The sequence below is a fragment of the Gavialis gangeticus genome, unplaced genomic scaffold (genome assembly GCF_001723915.1).
Source record: "Gavialis gangeticus isolate Ggan-Ray unplaced genomic scaffold, GavGan_comp1, whole genome shotgun sequence".
Taxonomy (NCBI): Eukaryota; Metazoa; Chordata; order Crocodylia; family Gavialidae; genus Gavialis; species Gavialis gangeticus.
This window is the reverse complement of record NW_017729028.1, coordinates 32,919,296-32,925,642: the sequence shown is the minus strand read 5'-3', so window position 1 is coordinate 32,925,642 and position 6,347 is coordinate 32,919,296. Positions and strand designations below refer to the sequence as shown.

General features: G+C 45.9%; 1 long non-coding RNA gene across 1 annotated transcript in view; it reads left to right on the top strand.

The window, feature by feature from the left end:
- Nucleotides 1–197: 197 nt before the first annotated feature.
- The window catches only part of LOC109300244, a 12,300-nt gene continuing 6,150 nt past the window's right edge, over nt 198–6,347 (top strand). Inside the window, exons 1-2 of the long non-coding RNA XR_002098170.1 lie at nt 198–847; nt 1,536–1,998. This is a non-coding gene — a long non-coding RNA (uncharacterized LOC109300244). The remainder of the gene's footprint in view (nt 848–1,535; nt 1,999–6,347) is intronic.

The following is a 6,347-nucleotide window of genomic DNA, read 5'->3' as shown; positions in this document are numbered from 1 at the left end:
AGGGGCCAAGAGTGAGGAGCTTGGGGGCTGGGCCAGCATCAGGTGGGTTCATGGGAAGCGGGGAGCAGTGCCGCAGAGGCGGAGCAGGGTCAGGGAGAGTCCCTGGGCAGGAGGTGGGGAGAGAAGGGCAGGAGCCTGCTGGGGCTGGCTGAAGAGTGAGCCCCCGGGGAGCTGGGGGTGCCAGGGGGGGTGGTCCCATCCTCCTGCAGGCGGACTGGCAGGAGCCCCGAGGGGTCTGGGAAGGCACTGCCTGGTCCCCCTGCCCAGCCTGACAGTCCTCAGCACAGCATAGGGCCCGTGCCGGCCTGCTGCCCTCGCCCTCCCGCAGAGCGGTGCTGCCCGTGGCACTCCGTGAGACGCTGGGGGCAGATCCCAATGGCTCCGGGGTCAGGCAAGCTGGTGGGGCTCAGCTTGGGTACGTGCTGGACAGCGTGAGATCAGGACAGCCAGAGAAATGTCCTGTCACAGGTTCCCTGGCAGGAATTGGGCTTCTGAAAACGGCAGTCCCTTTCCGGCATGGAGCCGCTTGTTGTGATGGAGTCTTACAAAACTTCCTTTTAATTGCACAGTTGTAATTTCAGTGAATTAAAGGATCATTAGGAAATAGAAGAGAAAGAAGATGCTGCCTCTCTCTCCAACACCTCACAGCTTAGGGCCTCCAGGCTTTTAACCAGCTCCACACTGCGCCCGCTGGCTACAGCTGGGCTTTACGTGGGCTAGAGGAACATGCCCACTACGAGCCAGTCCTGGCTCCTGGCTGAATCGGACAAATTGAACCTGATTCTCCTCCCACCGAGCCCAGTGTAAATGGAGAGACTTCCACTGCAGTGACACCAGGATAAAGCTGGTAAGAATAGGAGGCGAATCAGCCCCGAGTAACGTATTTCAAATACAAATGATATGCAGGCTGAAGGTGCATTCTCAAAGCAATGCAGGTATCGTTGGGAGCAATATTGTTGGTGCTTAGACACCGTGCCTGATGTTTTCTAAAATACTTCAGCCTAACCTGATGCTCATTTTAACAATTTCAGCATGAAAAGTTACAGTGTGCTAAATAAGCAACTAAAAAGGCTTTGACCCCACTGCCTTGTGGGTACTCCTTGGTTGGAGAAAGACTAAGGGACATCATCAGGACAAAGATGTGCCTTTGCTGATGCAGTAGGCAGTCAGCAGCTGGTCTTATCTATTGCTCTCTGGCAGAAGCTACAACCATCGAGGCACTGAGCATCTGGCCTCAGCCTGGCCTTTAGATTCGGTCTCAATGATCTAAAGTGGGGATGGCAGATCTTAGGCAGCCTTCATGCCCTTGCCTAGGTGTATGTGTTGAAGGTCTTGGTGTGATGATCTCACGACTTTGTACAAGCAGATTCATCAGGCACCTGATTAGACCTCTTACATGTACACCGTGATCCAGAGGATCATCATTACCATTGTGCTTAATAAAGCGCAATCCTAATGGCCCCATCTATAATATACCCCAAAGTCAAAATTGCCTTCTAGAAAACAAATAATTGCCTTCTTCCTCCTCTTTCCAGCATTACACAAACTTGAATGGAAAATATTTGACTTCTGGACTGGAAGAATGAGCTCTGCTTTCCAAGTTTAACAGCAAGTAGAATTTCCCATGCACCAACCAAACAGACGAATGAAAATGTCCTTGGGAAGGAAAGGGGGAAGATTATATGTTCACTGGCTTGAAAAGTTCACCAGTTTTCTTGGCAACCTTTTCCGTCAACTGTCTGTCCTACCCCAGATTATGTAACATTCCTTGGACTCGAGATGTTCCAGACGCTCAGATCTTGTTGGCCTGTTTAGCCTCCAAACATTTAACCTATTTTATTACTGCCTTTTTTTTGTGGAGCTATTTGTATCTGAGCAGAGTAAGCATAAAACCAGGAATAAACCTCTCCCAAGTTAGAAGGGTAGCTATTTACCTACCTTTTGCTCAAGACTAAATGATGCTACAAGATGGAACAGCAGACTTGCTGCACCAGATGGGTTACTCATGCTGAATTAACTTTACATGTTGTATAATAAGAGCTCGAACAATAATGTCTCGTATAATTGCATCTTCTAGTAAATGTATTGGTTTGTATTAGATTTAGTGCTAAAATTTGACTGCATGTTTACCTCCTCCAGCGTTCTTCCCAGCACACTTTGGAGCATGGAAGTGGTCTGATGGCATCACATTTAAGGCCCTCATTGATTTTACGAGGAAGAGAACTGAGCTCTTAATTTGCTCAGCAAACAAAGTAAAAATTAAAATGATGTCCCACTGACCTCACAGCTTTCTGACTTACCCTTTCTTGTACTTGTCTGGCTTATTTGAAAAGCATCCCCCTCCATATAGAAACAGGTTCTAATGTCCAAGGGGGTGTGAGGGCTTTTGTCGAGTACATAATCATCGCTTTGTTTATGAACACGATGAGTTCAGTATCTTAACCCAAGATACTGCGGGGATGAGCACAATGCAAGACCTTATGAAGAGCAGAGTTTGGCTCAGGGAGCAGAACACTCCACTTCAGGTGCCTAATAAGGCACCCTTTGCAATTTTAATGCTTAGTTCTGGGAAGGCCTGGACTCTTGCTAAGAACCTAAGCACAACTCATTTTGCCCACTACAATGGCATCCCTTCCATCCCTGGGCCTGATTCAAATCCCCTTTCTCTCATTTCCATGCACAGAAGTGAAGCACATTTACATCACTGTTCCTCTTTCCATAGTAGGATAAAGGTAACCTACATTAAGGATTGCACCTTAATGTAGCTGTAGTGGTAAAAATAGTTCATGCTTAATAGCACAACTCTGCTAGTATAAAAACTGAATTAGATACTGAATTAAGAGCATACAGAAAGATACTGGTTTTACCAGTAAGGGTCAAGCCCATACCAAGAGCATAAATTTCTACCTGGAGAGCTAATAAAAAGGCCCATTTAACTGTTCCTCAGCAACAGGCTATTATAATTGCTAGGAGCAAGATTTCCCTTTTTAGTGATATCTTTTATTGAACCAACTGTAGAGCTAGAAGAGATGGTAGAGAAGCTTTCAGACACAAGTTTGGGTCCGTATCATGTTTCCTGGACCGTCACAGCTGCAAACGCTCCAATGCTATAATGCCCAAAGCCAGCCACTAGAGGGAGGCAATCTCATGTGCAAAGAAGATTGTATGGGTATATCTGATATCTTTCATTAGACCAACTCAAATAGTTGGAAATTTTTTTTGCAGGCTTTGGGGTATAAATACCCTTCATCAGGCTGAGGAAGCATCTGCAGTTGGTGTGGGGAAGAGCACGTCATCTGCAGGGAAGAGCACACAGCAACTGCAGATGCTTCCTCAGCCTGACAAAGGGTATTTATACCCCAAAGCTTGCACAGAAGAATTTTTCCAGCTATTTGGAAACTATTTATCTAATAAAAGAGTTCAGATTTAACCAAAGAACCTTGTCTGCCTATGTCCTTAGACCAATACAGCTACAAACTATAGCCCTGTAAGAAGACTGTATTACACTTAACAGTTCAGTTTGTCTAATTCAGTGAGCCTGTGAGATAGCTTGCTGGTGTCTAACCTCTATGGCAAGCTCTTCTTCAACTCCTTTGTTGTTCCAGATCCCAGGAAGCAGCTGCTCTCTGGGTGTGGGCAGCTTGACTGAAGAGCACAACGGGAGTCCTCGGCAAATACCTTAGCTGCTAACACAAATGGTGCAAGCAGTCAGTGTCGCATTGGCATGGCAGTCTGAAGCAGTTCCAGAGACTGGTATGGCTGGGATGCCTTTTTAGTTACTATGCACAGATTTTTCATAGTTTCATAGTTGTTAGAGGCTGGAAGGAACCTTACAGATCATCTCCAAAGAGGTATATATGGATCGCTGCAGACAAAAAACAGTGAGGCAGTAGAATAGACTGCCTAGAGGAGTTGTGAACTCTCCCTCCTTGGAGGGGGTCAAGAAGAGGTGGGACAGGCACTGGTTCAGATGATCTAGGAGTCACTAGTCCTGTGCTCTACAAAGGGTATTTCCCAGGTTTCTGGGATTTGCTGGTTGCCCCATGGAGCCGGGAGGGATTATTTTCCCTTCCTGCTACTATGTGTCAGGGGTTTTTTAAGGCTTCCTCAAAAGCATTGAATGTTGGCTGCAGCCAAGGCTGGGGATTTTGACTGGGGTGTGCTAATGTTCTTGTGGGGGCTTAAGTCCACAGGCTCTTGGATAGAGGGGCATGCCTCTCTGTTAAGGGTCAGACCGAATGCCAGATTTGGGCTCAGGAAAGAATTTTACTCCAGAGTCAGATTGGTATGGACTGTGGGGGTATTTGTCTTACTCTGTAGTAGGGGACACAGCCCTCTCCCTTGGATCTCTCAAGCATATTTTAACAATCTTGCAGCAGCAGGACATTGGCCATCGTGGTCCCCCTGCTTTACCTGTGCCATAGTAGGATGTTATATCTTGTGGATGTGTCAGGGTTGATGGTAGTTTTACTAAGAGTTTAGATTATGGATTTGTATGAGATGGTTTGGACAGGGCTGATCCTGCTACAAGCAGGGAGTTGGACTAGATGTGACCTCTGGAGGTCCCTTCCAGCCCCACTTCTCTATATTTCTATGAAGTCTTATAGCACAGGAATGCTCTCCCAACTCACTAGAAAAGGTTGTAATGTAGGGCAGCAAACACAGGCTGTAAAACAAAGTCTTACAACAGGTGAGAGGTTTCTAGCAAGGCATTTTACATCCATTTCCAAACCAGTCCAACAGGTAGAGAATCAGGGTAGAACAGTGAACGGAGACAGAATTACAGCTGCGCACATAGGTCACTTTTTTTCTCTTGGTAACATTAGAACAAATCCGGGGTTTTACCAGTGTAAAGATAGGTAACCTGGAGAGGAGGCGCTAGGCAGAAATGTAATACAGAAGCAAAAACAGAATCTTGAGATTTTGAGATCCTTTTTCACCGCCACTTCCCTGGTTTATGTTTCTTTAGTTTGAATGGGACTACATCTAACTTGTCCAAGAGGCTGGACACATGACACCTTAATGCAAGTAGACAAGGTTCTTTGGGTAAATATATTTTTTATTCGACCAACCCAAATAGTTGGAAAAATTCTTCTTTGCAAGCTTTCGGGTATAAAAACCCTTCATTGGGCTGAGGAAGCATCTGCAGTTGGTGTGTGCTCTTAATGCAAGTGTAATTTTTTTGTTGTTTTTTTTAATGTTGATGCGAGTTATATTTGTGTCAGGAGTAGACGGACCCACAGCTTTCCCCAGGTCACTGCTATACTAGGCATTACTGCAGCATGTTGCCACAAGATGGCAGGGGAGCCTATAAGAGCCCGTTGGCCTTGAGCAGATACGGCAGGTAGAGAAGCAAACACAAGACACAAGGCACAACACGAAAGCCTTGTCACACGTTCATGGACGCTTGTGCTCCATTTAAATCTTATATACTTAGTTTATACTGTGCATATCTACCCAGCCTTCTGCATGTTCACTTGCAATAGTTGCCAATCATTAGTATTTGTTAGGAGATAACTCTCACCTGAAAAGGAATAACTTTGTAATGGCAAAAGGTATCCAAGTATGCTATTGAGAAAGCACAAAATGTCATAGAATAGAAAAGTCGGGCTGGAAGGGACCTCCAGAGGTCATCCAGTCTACCCCGCTGCCTGAGGCAGGATCCCTCTCTAAACTAGCCTATATAAATCCACTGTCTAACCTGCAAGAGCTAACAGAGCCTCCCTGTAGCGTGACCCTAGGCTAGCTGCGTCCCAGTGCTTCTGCCTCCCTGGTGTCATCCCCAGCTCGCCTCATGCTCTCAAAAAGGACAGACAAGCTCACCAACAATTCAACAGGCAACAATTCCTGGAGCCCCTCAGGTCCTTGAGCTGCTGAGAGCCATAGAATGAGTTTCCAGATGCCTTCATGCCGCAAATGAGCAAGAAGGGTACCTGAGTCTGCATGTTTCATAATGTAGTAACTTCAAAGGAGTGCATTGAAGACATACCCACAAGGAGATGGCCTCTGAGGACTGGACTATTTTTTTCTCGCTGCACAAAGCTGCTCTTTTTGAGTTACATTTATTTAGTTACCAGGTTGAAAGCTTTCTGAGCTCTCCCATCTGGGTTTTTGGGGTTTTTTAAGAGTTGCTGGGTACTCAAAGCCCACAGAAGCCAATGAGAGTGTCCTTACATAATATTTGGCAGGGGTAGATTGTTTCCTTGTTTTGATCCTGAAAGGTTTCCTCCAACTCCTTCAACTTCAGGCTATTGGTCTTGTATTTGACTATGCCATTCTGGGCCCATTTCACTTACTTTTACCCTTGCACCGCAAGGGAAATCCAATCCAGGTCCTCATGAAAAGAT